Source organism: Podarcis cretensis (assembly GCF_951804945.1).
Source record: "Podarcis cretensis genome assembly, chromosome: 11".
Classification (NCBI taxonomy): domain Eukaryota; kingdom Metazoa; phylum Chordata; class Lepidosauria; order Squamata; family Lacertidae; genus Podarcis; species Podarcis cretensis.
In genome coordinates this window covers 30,490,532-30,507,305 of record NC_137180.1, presented here as the reverse complement: position 1 = coordinate 30,507,305, position 16,774 = coordinate 30,490,532, and the positions used below count along the sequence as shown (strand labels likewise).

Genomic DNA, 16,774 nt, shown 5'->3' with positions numbered 1-16,774 from the left:
ATCTCTTTTGACAAGCAAGGATAAATCGTATTACATATTTTATAAAATATGTGAGTTGGTCCTTTTTCTTGAAGACCCTACATAGCAAACTTGCATGTACCAGATGCGTACTGAGCTGCAGTAGTCTCCTCATAACCGGGAACTTCATGTAATTTCTGGCAGCTGTATTAGGGAATAAAAGGTATTTATTAAAAACATACACAATTGGTTGATTGTGTATCCAGTTCTTAGAGCACAGAGTGATGACTAAATAAAAATGGAGAAATGCAAGTTTCACTTTTGAGCAAATTTACTGCATGAAAGCTTCATTTTTTTCCATTTCACTTAAATATCTTCAGTGCTTCTCACTGTGTATGGTTTTATTGTGATTTTTTATATATACTTGAAAGCTCATTATTTTACAGTGAGGTTACTGAACCTAGACCATAGAGTGCAGATTATCCAGCATAGCATTAATCAAAATATACATGGCAAATGGGATTCAAAACAGTGCCAAAGAAGCATCTGCTTTTAGCAAAGAACAAAAATTCATTTAGCTCTTTTATTAAAAGGTATTATGGGCAATTTATTTTTAAACTATCACTCTAACACCATTAACTAGCATATAATTTAATGTACTCCCAAGCAACTTGACTTTTACATTTTCTTCAAAACATTAATTTGCTTTTGTAAATTGATGTAAAAGATGCCTTTGACCCCCAGGAAAGATTCAAGCCATTAACAATAAATTAAATTATGTTTCAGAAGTATATGGCCATTAAGTTTTTTGTTTCAGATATAGCATGTTTACAGTTCTATCTAGTGGCATAATATTGCCTAATGGAGAAAGAAAACTGCATTTTACTGGTTTAATTTCTGCTGAAACCATGTCAAGTTTAACAGTTCAATCCTACCCAAATTTTACTCAGAAGTAAGTGTACATAGGACTCCAAATTTATTTTAAAAACTTAGTTGGTCTCTAAGGTGCTACTGGAAGGATTTTTTTTATCTTGTTTCAATTACGGCAGACCAACACGGCTACCTACCTGTAACTACAACCCCAAGAGACTGTGATCTACTCACAGTATAAAAAAAAAGCAGTGATCTACCCATTGTCATTGGAAGAGTTGTTGAGCTTTTTTTGTTTTGTTACAGATCACTAAGGGTCCAAAGATCGACCAGGATCAACCAGGAACACCCCACGATCGACCAGTAGATCACAATCGACCTGTTGGACATGCCTGGTCTTCAGGATTCAACCCAATCCTTTTGTCAGCCTTATCGGACAAAAGTTGGGCCCAATTTGTTTGCAGTCAAATTCCTCCCCGGCCCCAAATACAGCAACAAATTGCATCCATAACTTGGTCTCATCAACACAGCATCAACAGACCCATTTGCTGGGTGGGTTGATCTGCTACTGATTGTGCTGCTGCTTCCTAGTGCAGTTGCCCTTTTGAACCAGAGCGGCAATCCAGAGTCAAGCCTTGCTCCCTCCAGTCTGCCTCTGAGGGTCCACCCACCTTGAAGGCCATGATTGGCCAATTTATACTGTGGATTTTGATGGGCAATCCTGTTGTACACAACGAAGCCAATGGCCAGATGCAAAAAATTGCCCTCTCCACCTCCCAACCCATCCCAAGGAGATGCATTGGGCTGCGCCGCAACCATTCCCCACCCTAAATGGGTAAGTGACTGTGGCATTTGCCTCCTAGGTGGGTCATAAGGAAAGGGTTAAAATGAGTGTGATGTGATTGGCCAGTGGAAACTGATAGGAGGAGTTAGAGTGAGAGTTGGTGTTGTGTGAAGTTCAGTTGAGAGTTGGGAGTTGGAGAAGGAAGAGGGAGGAATAGTCTGTGGGTTGGTCGAGTTGTGTGGTGAGAGAGTGAGAGGAATTGTTAGGTGGAGTCAGATAGTTAGTTGGGATAATCAGTTTGAAGTTGCTAGGAACGAATAGGACAGTTAAGGAACTAAGAATAAGAAACTGACAAGAAAAATTAACTGAAACCATAAGCTTGTTCATGCTTATAAAATAAACTTGATTATTTGTTAATGTTAACAACTGACTGGACTCCGTGTGTACCTGTGAGAAGCGGGTTGGTGGCGGCGAAGAAAGCAATCACAGTGGTGGCACAGGGTCAAACATCTGGGGACCCTGTGTGATCGCCACAGTGACCATTTCCCAAACTTTCTTTGCAATGTTCTATGTAGAGAGTCACACTTTATCTATACTGTTGGTTTCTGCCTGAAAGAGCCTGTATAATAACACTGTCCTTAAGCAAGGCTGTACCAGGTTTTCTGTCTGACTTCATTGTTTTGCATACAGCTGCCATCCTTTTACACTCATCCAGGCCTGCTATCATACAAGAGTAGCTGTTTCCTCCAGATTATGTCCATGGCTTGCTCCTTTGGCTTTTCTCTGCTCAAGTTCCTCCTATATTTCTTGCACGTGTTTATTTACACTTATGTAAATACAGTCCAGAGAGACAGAGACACTACTTTGGGAAAATTGCTCCTTGGCATGTCATATTGACTGTTGTGTCTGTTTTGATTAAGTGTAAGCACCTGTCTGCATAGTGCGGAGTAATTTTACTTTTCTAGAGCTACATGAGCAGGTTCAAGTAGGGATGAATGAACCTGCCACTTTCAATTTCTCTCCCTTTCTCATTTTTCCAGTCTTAAGTTCCATTTTCCAAATTTCTGCATCAGTTTGTGGGCTATTGGTTTTTTTAAAAGTCCTCATGGAAATTTTATGATCAATTTTCCTTAATAGAATGCATTTTATATGTTATTTTCACCAATATATTCATTTTCTGTGTATTCCCCCTGTATTGTTTTTGTACACATTATTTGGTCGGAAAAGTGTTAATTTCAAAGGATACTGGTGTTTTGGTTGTCACATTTTTGGGAAGCAGAAAAGTGTGTATGCTTGCATTAAAATCCCCACCAAACCAGATTTCTACCCAATCCCATGCAAGCAAACCAATTTTGGGTCACTTTGGGAACCCTTATTGCTGCTCTGTCATAACTGGAGAGATGTTATAATCTGGAAAATGCTAGCTAATTTGTTTGGGGTGATTGTAGACCTTTGATCTCATCTTTGTGAGAAGATCTGACTAGTAGAAAACCTGCCACAGACCCATTCGCAGAATTCAATGAGTGCTACCACTGCTATCATAATTTGTGTATCCCACAGTGGATAAAGGAAAACAGATTCTCTTGAAGACTGCTCAGTCAGCTAGCAAAGTAATTAATTGACTTTCATCTGATTTAATTTTAGGCTGATTAATAATTTTTTTGATTATTTGATTAATCAATGGAGATGAACTTCACAGTATCACAATAAAAATTACATCTTGATACAGTAACTAATATTCTGAAAATCATCTTAAACACTTTGCCTGAATCTTGCAATACATGTTTGTTGGGGATGTTTGAGGGATCGAGTTATTCAAGATGAAATGACCTGATTTGTGCTTCTCTCATTAATGTGTATTGGCAAAATTTGAAGTTTGGAGTGCTGTTGAGTTTGTTTATAAGCCTTTATTACCTATTGTGCTGTGTCTTAGGGATGGTTTTTGTTTTTTTGTTTGCTGTGTTATAATGTTTCTTGTTTTAAAGCTCTGATGTAACATTATTTTTTTAATAAGGAAGAGTGGTAAGATATATTTCAAATAAATAAATAAAAACCTAGGCCTCATCATTGTGGAATGTATTTTGAAACTTCAGCAATGGAATTTTCTCTTTCTGCATGAATAGAGCAACTGTATGAGCAACTCATAGCTAATGACTATTTCCATGCTTAAGGGTTTGTTTGGTTTTTGCTTTTGAACTTTCCTGAGTTTTTACATTTCAGATGTTCATTTGGCATGTCTGATTCCATTGCCAGCGCCAGTATGATCAAAATGACTTTCCTTTTACTGATCATATAAAAATAGGATTATTGATGTGAGGTTTCGTAAAGATACGATGTGTAGGAGAAAGCATCTATGAAAAAGTAGTTCCAAGGTAGGGCAACGTGGCACTAACTTTGTTAAGTTGTTGCTGTAATGAATGTAAGAAATCTGTTGTGGGGTAGTGGTTACAGTGTTGAACTAGGACCTGGGAGACCAGGATTCAAATCTCCACTCTGTCATGAAGCTTACTGGGCGGCCATGGGCAAGTCAATATCTCTTAGCCTGACCTACCTGATGAGTGTAGAATCCCACCTTAAGCTCCTTGAAGAAAAGGTAGGATATGAATATGCAAGAAATACAAAAATCTTTGAAAGGATCTCCTCTCACAGTCAGTTTCACCCCTTGTATCAAATAATTCAGGTGAGACTGTAAGGGAAGGAGAGAGGGGAGTGTTCCGTCTGGCAAGCCAAAATGCTTGCACTGACAGAATAACAGTGTGATATTGAGTGCCTCTTTGTGACTCAGCTGCCCTTAACATTCCACGAATCCTGGAAATCACTGAGCATAGATCCTTGATGAGATTTGGGGGCTTGCTTTGAAAAACTATATTCCCCCCCCCCCAATTTACAGATATAAGGTGGTATTCAATTATGTTTTATGCAGACCCATTGGAATTAATGAACCTGACAGAATTAGGTCCACTAATTTCATTAGGTCTACTCAGAGTAAAATATGGTTCCATACCACCCCTATGCGTCGACATATCTGGGGAGTACTCCAAGCACACAGAAATCACTATCTTGTTTTTGGGTGGCCCTGTTTCACTTCCAAAAAGATAAGAGACAGGACTAGCTAGGGAAGGTGCCAGACACAACTTTGTGGAGAGACTCTTCCACAAATTGGTATTAGAGGGGGAAATGATGGATCTTATAAGTTATTATCCATTTAAATGAGACTGTTACAGCTGATAGACTGAGGCAAACAAGCTGGAGCTTGAAAAATGCCATCCGTGGAACCTGAGCATTGTGATAGCACTAGGAGTATCCCCAGTGAGCCTGTACCTTCAGAGGGTGTACAATCCCATCTAGAATAGGTTGCCTACCCACTTCCTGAACATGTGATCCACCTACCAATGGCACCTCTGTCTTATCAAGAGTCTGTCTCAGTTTTCTACTTGGCATGGGTTTTAAAAAAACATGGAGAAACATTCAGTCATATGAGACCCACATCTTTTCTTGTGGCCTCCTGCCTCTGCTCCAGTCTTCCATCCCATCAAAGCCCCTTCTGACAATATTAAATCTATTAAAACAAAACAAAATAAAATTCCTGGTTCTGTGGCTTGGGGAAAGTTAGGCATTTTTCCTCTGCATCTTTCTGAGAACAAATAGTAGATTTTTTTGTCATGTATGTGTATGTGTACAGAACACACTAGAATCAGAAAGGCATTGTTTTGAGGTTGGACTCAATAACCCTTGGGGTCTCTTCCAAGACTACAGTTCTACAATTCTATGATTTTCACTTGCTTAGCAGAAGAGTAGCTGTAGGAACTGTTGTATCAAAAAGAATAAAAACATTCCATCTAAATAACTTCATTGAACCTACTGCCTAGGACTGTGAATTCTAAACAGAGGTAGCTGTGGTAAAAACTGAAGCAGGGCAGTCTTTATTCCAGAGGAGTTAATCCATAACACTTTTGTCTCTGGTTCTGTCCATTATTGACTCTTGTTCAACCCATTGCCAGCATGCAGCCCTCCAGCCTGACAGATTATATCTGATAGAATCTGGCCATTGACAGAAAAAAAGTTTGTCAACACTGTCTTAGTATCCAGAAGCACTACAGACTTAGGCCTATCCCTAAACACACACACAGAGTGAAATATGCTAGAGGTACAAATAAACAGAAATATTAATCACACGTTTGATTCTAACATCTAGTCTGGCACCTACATTTTAAATGTTTTAAGCGCAAATATCAGAATAACCCCGATGGCTGGTAGTCATGCAGCTGTAGCTTCAGGACACCTGCATTTTCATGTTTCTGCTGTGCATTGTTCCGTGGAATCCTATTTTCAGAATATATGTGATTGTGGAATCTCTCTATTTTGTTTCGCATGACATTAATCTTCACTGTAGTGAGATAGAATATAGATGTTTTGATGCTTTAGTTTCCTAGCTCTTTTGCATAAATGTGGCCCTCAGGCAGTGGTTGATCAGTGAAACCATAACCCCGGGTGCTTGCTGTCCAGGTTTCACCTCTGTGAGTGCATCAATTCCGCAATATTACAGAAGTGCAGAGACTGAAGTAAAGGTCCCCCTACAAGGGCAAAAAGGAAATTTACTATGAATGGAAATGGGCTACTAATTCTTTGTTCACCCTCATAAAACTCCTGCTGTACAGCAAGGAACAGAAATTAAAGTAACATTTGGAAGGTCAGCAGAACAAGATTGTATAAATAACTAAGTCTAAGGATCTAGAAGGGTGAAGAAAAGTATCTGGGAATGTAAAAATTGACCTCTATTTTTAAAACATAGTTCTCTATCTACAAACAAGTATTTTTTTTCTCATATGCAATTTTATATAAAAATTATCAACTAAAATTCATATAATTAACTGAGATTTCTTTAACTGGGTGACAACTCTAATAGAATCAACAGTGCAATCTGATACTTGTCTGTTGAGCTCAGTAGGGTTTTCCCAAGTAAATAGGTATAGCATTGCAGCATAAGTATATTCTAAGGTCTTGTCTTGCCTGACTATTATTCTCTTTGTATCAAGCACACACACTGAAAATGAAGGAAGCTATTTTAATTCAGTCCTTCTCTACTTCATCGGAATGTCCTGTTACAAATGGTTCCTCTATTGGATTTACATCTCTGTCATAAATCAAGCTATATTTCTATAATATCTTTTTAAAAAACAAACAAACAAATCCTCACTTTATTTGAGAAAAGCTTATGCTGAAACACATTGTCCTAAACAGATGATAATCAGAAGCATGAAAACTGCATGCATGTAATAGCCATTGAGGATCAAAGCCTACAGATGAAGCTTTCAAGTAATCTAATATCACCTTAGACAAAACATGTTTCAATGCAGGCAGCTCACATATTTAGTGGTGAGCCATCACATGATGATGTGCTACAGCATGGGTCAGCAAACTTTTTCAGCAGGGGGCCGGTCCACTTTCCCTCAGACCTCGTGGGGGGCTGGACTATATTTTTTTGGGGGGGGAAATGAATGAATTCCTATGCCCCACAAATAACCAAGAGATGCATTTTAAATAAAAGAGCACATTCTACTCTTGTAAATACACGCTGATTCCTGGACCAACCGCGGGCCGGATTTAGAAGGCGATTGGGCCAGATCCGGCCCCCAGGCCTTGGTTTGCCTGCCCATGTGTTAAATTGTACAGTGGTGCCCTGCAAAACGAATGCCTCGCAAGACGAAAAACTCGCTAGACGAAAGAGTTTTCTGTCTTTTGAGGTACTTCGCAAGACAAATTTCCCTATGGGCTTGCTTCGCAAGACGAAACGTCGGGCGAGTTCTTGCGAGTTTTTTCCCTTCCCCCCCTTTTTCTAAGCCGCTAAGCCGCTAATAGCTGCTAAGCCGCTAATAGCAGCTAAGCCGCTAAGCCGCTAATAGCAGCTAAGCCGCTAAGCCACTAATAGCCATGCTTCGCAAGATGAAAAAACCGCAAGACGAAGAGACTCGCGGAACAGATTAATTTCGTCTTGCGAGGCACCACTGTACAACTGGATAGCAAACAGAAACAAAGTCCTCATGGAGTTGGTAATCTCATCAGAGCTGCACTACTTTGGCTTGAAAGTTAGATTCATAATGATTGCCTCTTCCTCTATAGAAAATCTCCCTTCCATATAAACAACTAGGTGTGGTGCTGGTTCTGAAATACGAATTTCAACCATCTGTTACGTGCCCCTGATATGTGTGGGCATCATTATAGCTCTGAGAATTCTTCCATGGCTCATTTTTTTACTGACAGCTGTTAGCAGTGCTGGAAAAACAACACTTCCTAGTGCTTCTGATGCCTGACTTACAGCTACAGCAGTGTTCCTGCTACCAGATAGGGGAGAGAGGAGCAATATTGGGGTGGGAGGAGAGTCTCCCCCCTCACCTCAGCTGAATAAGCAGCAGCAAGGTAAATGAGATGAATGGATGGGAAGGGAAAGGGGGTATGGAAGCAGAGAGGTAGCATGTGAGAAAGATGGCGGAGCTTGAAAGGGCACTTAGAGGTTGGGGGAAGAACTGGACCCCATCACTCTCCCAATAACACCATTGGAGTGCAACAGTTCTGATTTAGGTTATAACTGGGATCAGAATAAACCAAGCTGTTGGACTATTGGGCAGTGTAGTTTGGTTTTCTGAGCCCAGCTTCATGCCTAACTACAGACTAGGATGGACATTTGCCATATTACTAGATGTCAAGTAGATAGGTTCCAACACGCAGGTTTTCTGTTCAGAAGCCTATGTTTATTTATGTACTGGGGGCAGAGCATTCCCCTAGCAGTGCCTCTACCTGAAGGGATGCAAGATGGACAAAGGTGTACGACCGTCTCACTGAGAACTCTGCCAAAGTTCCCGAAACAAGACAAAAAGTGAAAGTTAAGCTTTATCAAGACAAAACGTTTTGGATATTCATTTAGGCTGACTCTCTCCAGAGTCGTTCTGCAAAGGATGTATGTCAAAAAAATACCTTCGCAGGCAAGATCCAAGCTGCTAAATAAATTAGCAATTTATTCTCCTTACTCCATTTGGCTTCTGCTGCATTGCCATTGGTTTTGCTCTTTGACTTTGCCCCTTATCTTTCCTCCTTTGTGGCACTTCTCAACACAGGGCTAATTTAGAGGAAATACAAGATAATTGACAATTTGGACACCCTGAGGAATGAGATAATGGCCTTGGCCTTCATGGGAGGCTTGAGTGGATATAGGCTGCAGGTGCATAATGATAGGAGACATTGGCGCCACTGTATCTATTTCTCCCAGTCTTGTACTCTTTTTGTCTTACAGATGAAGCTCTAACTTTCAGAGCATTGAAGACTCTGTTAACAATAGGGGAACTCTGTTGTATAGTCAGGAGTTTAATTGATTCATCACCATCCCTCTTTATATCTGAACTTGTTGTATTAGTACAAGTACAGAGAAGGCTCAATGTTTCTTGCAAGGGTACCTTTCACAGCGCCTTTGAAAGTGAAGGAGAGAAGGTCCCATTAGTGGAGTCATCTATTGTGGGAGGATGTCTGCTAGGATGACATTTTTTGCAAGTGTTACCAGCTCACACTTTATTCCCAATGAAAATGGCATTGAAAACAGCTTTAATGCCTGCATATGTTACAGGGAGAGATTCCAGTCGAGACATCGGCACATGCAACAATGACCTCTTATCCTGGGAGAATGGTTGGTAATGCTAGTTCCCATACACAGCGCATTAGCTGTGCATAGAGATGTTGACATATCGCAGGGCAGTGAATGGGGATCTGCATTTGCATCTGCAATGCAATGAAGTTGAAACTGCATACAGCTAAATGAAGGCGTACCAAATGCCTCATAACAGTGGCTGTGTACACGCTCCTGTTTACTCTGCATCCAACATGGTTTGGGAAGTGATGGCCATACGATGTTAGCCACAATGCATAAGTACCCTGTATCTATCCTGTCACTTCTTAAGAAATAATTGCATTTTGATGTGTTTTTCACAAAACCGGCTTTGATCCAAAGTGTGCTTGGCCTCCAAGCAATCTTAATCACATGGAGAGAAAAACCTGAAGAGGGCTTCAATAAAACAGCTAATTCAGTAAAATCAGGATAACACCAACTGCATTAATAAAATAGTATAAGAATACCAAGACCAAGCCAGACTTTTAAAAAAAGGTAAAGGTAAAGGACCCCTGACAGTTAAGTCCAGTCGTGAACAACTCTGGGGTTGCAGCGCTCATCTCACTTTACTGGCCGAGGGAGCTGGCATACAGCTTCTGGGTCATGTGGCCAGCATGACTAAGCCGCTTCTGGCGAACCAGGGCAGTGCACAGAAACACAGTTTACCTTCCCGCCGGGGCAGTACCTATTTATCTACTTGCACTTTGACATGCTGTCAAACTGCTAGGTTGGCAGGAAAACCAGACTTAGAAGCACTTAAAATTACTACAGCCAGAAATCAGAATAAAATACTATTTGAAGGAGATTGGAAATGTTTTATGGAATATTTAGAGACATATTGTAGACATATTAAGAAGTTAACAGTAACAGCTTTAATTCAGCAGTAAAAAAAAATGAGATATTAAAATGAGGAAAATAAGCTATAGGGAGTAATTAGAATATGTAGTAGAAAAGTAATAAAATGCACCATGGAAGGTGGGGAAGGGAGTCAATAACAACTGTGCATTTCTTTTATTTGAAATGTTGTTATTATTTCAAGTGTAAAATAAAAATGAAAATAAAAAGACATTTTAAAAAAATAAAAAATTACTGCAGCCAGAAGGCCTGTCTAAGAAGTCAGGGCTTCATTATCCATTGGAAAGGGGATAGAGATTGAGCCAGGTGGGTCTCCCTCAAGTCTTGGTGCCAAAACTGAAAAGGCCCTGTCTCTTGTGTCCACCTACCTATCCTCTGGAGACAGAGGGCAAGGCCTTAGTTGTACCACTAGGCTCATGTTCAGTGAGGCAGTCCTTCAGGTCTGTAAATGCACATCCATTTCTAGTATTGGCCTAAAGTTCCCAATTCAACAATAAATCTGTTGGTATCCTTCCATGTTGGACTAAGGCAAAATGTATACTTTCATTCTTATGCACACTGAGAGCAAGTCCCCATTGAATTGTGGAGGACTTTCATCCATATAAACATACATCAAAGTGTAAATTTATTTAGGCAGGTTAATAGACAGTTTGCATTTAGGCTAAGGGTGTGAAACTGTTTTTAGAGCACCTAAGTCAAAAGGTGCTAACAGCTGAGGAGGAACATAAACAAATGGGATGGGAGAGATATCTTAGCGAAAGGCAATGGAAGGAAGGAGCCGTCAATTTTGCTTCTCTTGGTTTCTCATTTTTCCAATCTTATATGCAGTTCTCCCCATTCCTGCAACAATCTGAAGTTGTTGTTTTTTTAAAAAAAGGATCCTTCAGAAAATTATTCAGCATTTTAGTGCAGTTTTCTCCTAATAAACACATTTTTATGCAGTTTTGACTAATGCACACATTCTTGCGAACAATTTATCATAATATAGTACATTTTTGTATGTTATTGTCACGAAGATACTCATTTTAATGCACACTTTTGCCCACTACATGCATTTTTATAAAAATTATTTGGCTGGAGAACAGAATTGCAAAATTCAGATCAGTGCGAATTTCAAAGGCTTGCATTGCTTCATTTCTTATGTTGCCTGGAAGTGAAAATGTGATAATTTGTCTTCAGTTGCAAACAGAATTAAATTTCTCCCCTATCCCTATGAAAGACCCAACTTTTTTTTTAAGGCTTTCATGAATGTAGACACGAAGGACCTATGAGCTATTGTGCTGCATAGAGTAATTTGCAGGAACTACGTGTCTCTTGATGGAGAAATAAGTTTATAGAGCAATACAAAAGGAAGAATGGGAAGAATAGTCTTTGAAATTTATCACTGGAACTAAAGTGGATTCTAGACTACATGTTTTTCGCATAGCAACCCACTACTGTGTGTGGCACTCTTCAACTTAGTGTAATATCTAGGATGACTTACCAAGTCTAATAAGAATATATAGATTGTTTCCTTGCTATTACTTAGTGCTGCTGCTGAAAAATCCTTAGCCCCCACATTGGTGTGGCATGAGAAATAATATAGTTCCATGTATTTACTAGTTTCTTATCTGTATTATGTATGTCAAGGCCCCGAGTCCTCCCCCATTTGATGGATAATAAGACACATGGACACCAGTATTTTAGGTTAATGGGCTAAGGCCACAACTTTATTGGTTACAGAATGTGAGTGGTATTGGCTTAGGCATTGAAATTGAACTGACTATATCTGACTCCTGCCTGCCATGCAGGTAGTCTAGTAAGGGTCAACCACCAGTAGGCAGAGCCCTGTTGATGTACATCAACTGAGAGCTCCCCCAGGGTCCCTGATGGGGTCGGAAGCAAGACAAGAGGGTGATCCCGAGCCACGCCGCTGCTTAAATGCTGCAAGCCATGCCCCCCAGCCAACCGGATTGGTCAGGCGGGGGCGTGATGCAGCCGGGACTCCCCTCTGACGTGGGGGCACTGCCACGCCCCCGCTGTGCATGGGGAGGGCACATGACCTGCCCGCAACACCATCCCACAGGGACGTGGAGCGGCCTTGTCAGTTGCCCATGGTAGTTATGTGCAGTCAAATTTATATAAGAATAAGAAATTACAAAATTTATTTTCAGGATCCCAAGATTTCTCATGCATATCTTGTCTTTGCCTATGCTCCAGCACTTGGCAGGTAGATTAAATTCATATAGATAAATGTGAAGCAATGCAGTATATGCTCATCAAGCTAATCTATATTAATGAAGGTTGTCTTCTAGGGTTATGTAGTCGCAGTGTCTGCCTGCTTAATAGAACTCTAGGGTTATAGGGAAACAGCCAGTGCCAGCTTCATAGACCTGACCACTGCTGCAGACAAACCAGCAAAGATCTCTTGCTCAGTGTAGACAGAATTTTAATCAATCTTTTCTTGTGAGGGACAGTTACTCTGGAATCCTCTCATCTTACATAATAAGGGGCCTTATACATCAGCCCTCGCAGAGGCTTCTTCAAAGTGTTCTGCATGGAAATTGTTATCACTAGGCAAACAGTTTATGTAGAGGGACTCACCATGTTGACGTCTTACACTTTTTGCCATGCCTGTGCAAACTGTCTTTTGAGGTAATTCCAGTGGCATGGGGAGGGACACCCTGATCCTGTGGTTGTGGTTGGTACCAGCCCTTTACCCTCAGGTCTCAGGGCATGTTGCAACAATTTAAAATAAACCATTAAAAGCAACTTACAATCACAATCATATGCGAGTCCTAAAAATAGACACCTCAAGCATTCACCTCAAGTATTCAACTGAAGTGTTAACCACTGGGCCCTTAAAGAAGGGATGCGCCACCACTTCCCTTAAGGCAAATGTTGTTTTCCCACCTCCAGTGAAGCATTAATCAGGACTTACCCATCAACTCTCTATGGCGAATGCTAAGAAGCCAAGATAGGCACATGTCAAGGGAGGAGGAGATTAAGTGCCCTTCTTCAAGCAGTGTGTCCACATCCTCATGCTGCAGTAATTTAAACTGATCCAGTACTGATTGTACGGACTGTGCTCCAAGATGCCTCCATCAAACTTGCTCTAGCCATGGCATCCAACTCTGTCCAATTTTTTTACTCCCAGGTAAGTGGGTAAAGGATTACTACCCAAGTCTCTCCAGTCTTCTGTTAAATAATTAGGTGAGGTGTCTGTTTTCAGACACAAAATACGAGATTACATGGTGATGGAACAAGGGAGTGATCAGTGTGGCATTTATCCCCAGTACATCAAATATTTTTGAAAGGATCCACATTATGCAATATATGTGTTTGTCAAATTGCTGTGTTGTCAGCCAGAAACCTTGTTATACATGGTTCTTTTATCATTTCAGTGTGTTACAAGGCTTTTGATTGACAAGAAATGTTATTTTAAATGGATCTGATGTGTCATTAGTGTATAACAAGGGTTTTGAATGACATCTTTACAAAAGGAATGTTATACCAACCACATACAGTTGGAGTCTGTGTAATGATACTTATTACTCCTAACTGCCCAAAGAATCAATGCCTTAAAAAAAAAAAAAAACCTTCTTGTTCAGGTTGCTCAGGTGTAGTTACAGCAGAATTGTTGTTTGGTGACACTATAGATTATACCTGAATTCAGCAGGGCTGTAATTTGTGGTCTAGTTATCTCACTTGCAGTTGGCAGGGTTTTAATATCCACATAAAAGGGTATTTCACTGCCTGTACATCTCTGGTTTATTTTATATGTAGTGCAAAATCTCAGAATGTTCTCTTTAATAACTTGAAATTTTAATAAGGACCTAAGGAACTGTTGGAATGTGAGTGAACTTATATTTAAATTAGGGCTTTGAGAGCTTGGAGAATCTAACTTGGTGAACTCTAATTAAATCCCACAAGGCCACCAGGTCTGCCTCCTTTGCTCTTGATAGTAAAAGTGAGGTCTTCAAAAAGAGTCCCCTGGCAGTATACAAGTGGGAGGGGGCGGGAATCATTCAAACCTTCACTATAGCATTTTTTTAAAGCAAGAATTCCAGGAGGAGTACCAGAGAAGAGGAACAATAGCTAGAGCATGAAAATGGAAACTAGCAAGCTGAGAGTTATGCACGGAGTATTAGAAAGGCAAATCTTTTTTTACCAAGGATGTTTCCTCCCCCACAATACTCAATCATCATAAGCTCCATGGTCGGGATTAGCCTGATATAAGTGAGACAGCAGGTGTGTGCACAATCACACATACACATGTAGTGTGGGTGGGGGCAGGGATAAGTATCCTTGAGTAACTGTGGGTTAAACCACAGAGCCTAGGACTTGCTGATCAGAAGGTTGGCGGTTCGAATCCCCTCAATGGGGTGAGCTCCCATTGCTCGGTCCCTGCTCCTGCCCACCTAGCAGTTTGAAAGCACGTCAAAGTGCAGGTAGATAAATAGGTACCACTCCAGCGGGAAGGTAAACAGCGTTTCTGTGCGCTGCTCTGGTTCACCAGAAGCAGCTTAGTCATGCTGGCCACATGACCTGGAAGCTGTATGCCGTCTCCCTCGGCCAATAAAGTGAGATGAGCGCTGCAACCCCAGAGTCGTCCGTGACTGGACCTAATGGTCAGGGGTCCCTTTACCTTTTACCATTACAGATAAATTTAGCATTACAGATGTAAATTCTACTTCATTTGATCCCTTCTTGTGTTACACGCATGAAGGAAAATTCCAGCAAGGACCAGAAATTAGAGCTTGGACTGCTGGCTCCACCCCAGGATTTCCACGTACAGGTATTTGCCTGGATTTCTGCCAGGAGGAAGCCCAAACTCGAGCAGCAAATGCAGGCTAGCAAGTTGGCCAACTGATGAAAGATTTTAAAAGAAATGCTGTGCCAAAAAATTCTCCGGTGTACTTTTTCAGCCGTTCGCCATCAATTAGTGAAAATGCAATTGTGTCCAAATTATCAAAGGGAAGAAGAAAATTTTGTGAAATTTTCGTGGGTGGGATTTGGTTTTATTTCTGTTTGTTTGTTCTTGTCATTAAACTTCAGTTAAGCTCAGAGGAAGATGTAACGAGAGAACTCCCAAAAGGCATTTTCAGTTGAGGAAGTGCAGACTTTTGGGGGATCTACAGAATACTGGAAATACGTTTAACAGGAAAACAACCACCATCTGTGGCCATCTAGCCATAATAAGGTAAATTCCACACCTACCCAAAATTTGAAAGATATTCCAAAGCACCCTGTGAATGAGGCAGGGAAAAAAAGAGAAGCTTCTTTTGCATGTAAGGGTGCGGAACTTCAAAGAAATTGGAGGACCGGTTTTGGCAGATCACTGAAATAGATAGATAGATAGATAGATAGATAGATAGATAGATAGATGATACATAGATAGATAGATAGATAGATAGATAGATAGATAGAATATGAACTCTAATCCCCAAGGATCCCTGGAGCAACTGGGCACTTGCTGTCTCTTTGTGCTCTTTGGGGAAAAAGATGGGATGTCAGTGTAATACATAAGTTAATGACTTTTCACATTGTGAAGGTTGTTTTCTGTATGTGTGTTGGGATAAGATGACAAGATAGAGGATTTCAATGTCCTCTTCATGGATGGTTCTTCTCCAGGTATGGCTGATGTGAGCACATCACAATGTGTGATATGTTTCAGCAATGCTGCTGTGAGCATTGGGGGATGTTTCTTTTTAATTTTGCTGCTTTAGTGCATAAGTTCCTAATGACACTACAGCAATGTTGTACAAGCATTCACAGAGTGCCAGTGTGGTGGAACCATTAGACCTTCTCCTTGATGTGCAGATATTTGGGTGTTATTTTCAGGCATGATTGCTATGGTATCCAGAAGAGCCCACCACACTGGGAAAAAACCTCTTTCCATAAGATTAACATGTTTTGATAATCTTTACAATATGAATTACTGTATGAAAGCATACATAAGCCTGCAGTATTTGGAACGCTTGATATATGTGGCTGTGTCTATGAAATGGACATTCCTATCATTTTGTTTGCAATTAGAACCCATCCTGCTTATGTCAAGCTGCTATGTAAGGCTGAAGCCTTCATTTCTCAGAGCTTGTTCCCTGTCAGTCTAACAGCTTTTTACTCAAATAGGTGACAAAGTAATGGACTGAACATGTGCCACTTTTAATCTTTTAGTGCTTAAAAGTCTTTGACAATAACATTTCCCCTTCAAATACAACATATGACTAGAAAGACCTGACATTTTCTTAAGAATTCCTATGTCTCATCCATTGGGAAACTTTGCCATGGCTACAACCGAACGTCACTTTTTATATTAAATATTTTAATAATTCCCTTTATATAGCTCAGATTGACATTTCCGCCTCCTCAGCCTCACACTCTCTGATAAAACAGCCCTTTCATGATAAAATTAGTGTTTTAACCGCATGAATTGCTTTTTTATTATGAAGAAAATAGATGGATTGGAAGCAAACCCACAAAATGATTAACTTTATTTTTTTAAAAAGTCACTCTGATTTAACATTGCTGTATTTTATTGCAAGGGCTTTGGTTGTGCCCAACTTATTGGGTGGAGCAGGATAGATAGGTCATCTGAGGATAGACTCCTGGTGGTACATTTTCCTTTTCCAGAATGAGCAGTATGCCACTTTATGTTTCAGCCCCAAAAG

General features: G+C 40.4%; 1 long non-coding RNA gene across 1 annotated transcript in view; it reads left to right on the top strand.

Moving 5' to 3' along the window:
* Positions 1-16,774, top strand: part of LOC307226859 — a 469,238-nt gene that overhangs the window by 165,168 nt on the left and 287,296 nt on the right. Inside the window, exon 4 of the long non-coding RNA XR_013843606.1 lies at positions 1,135-1,663. This is a non-coding gene — a long non-coding RNA (uncharacterized lncRNA). The remainder of the gene's footprint in view (positions 1-1,134; positions 1,664-16,774) is intronic.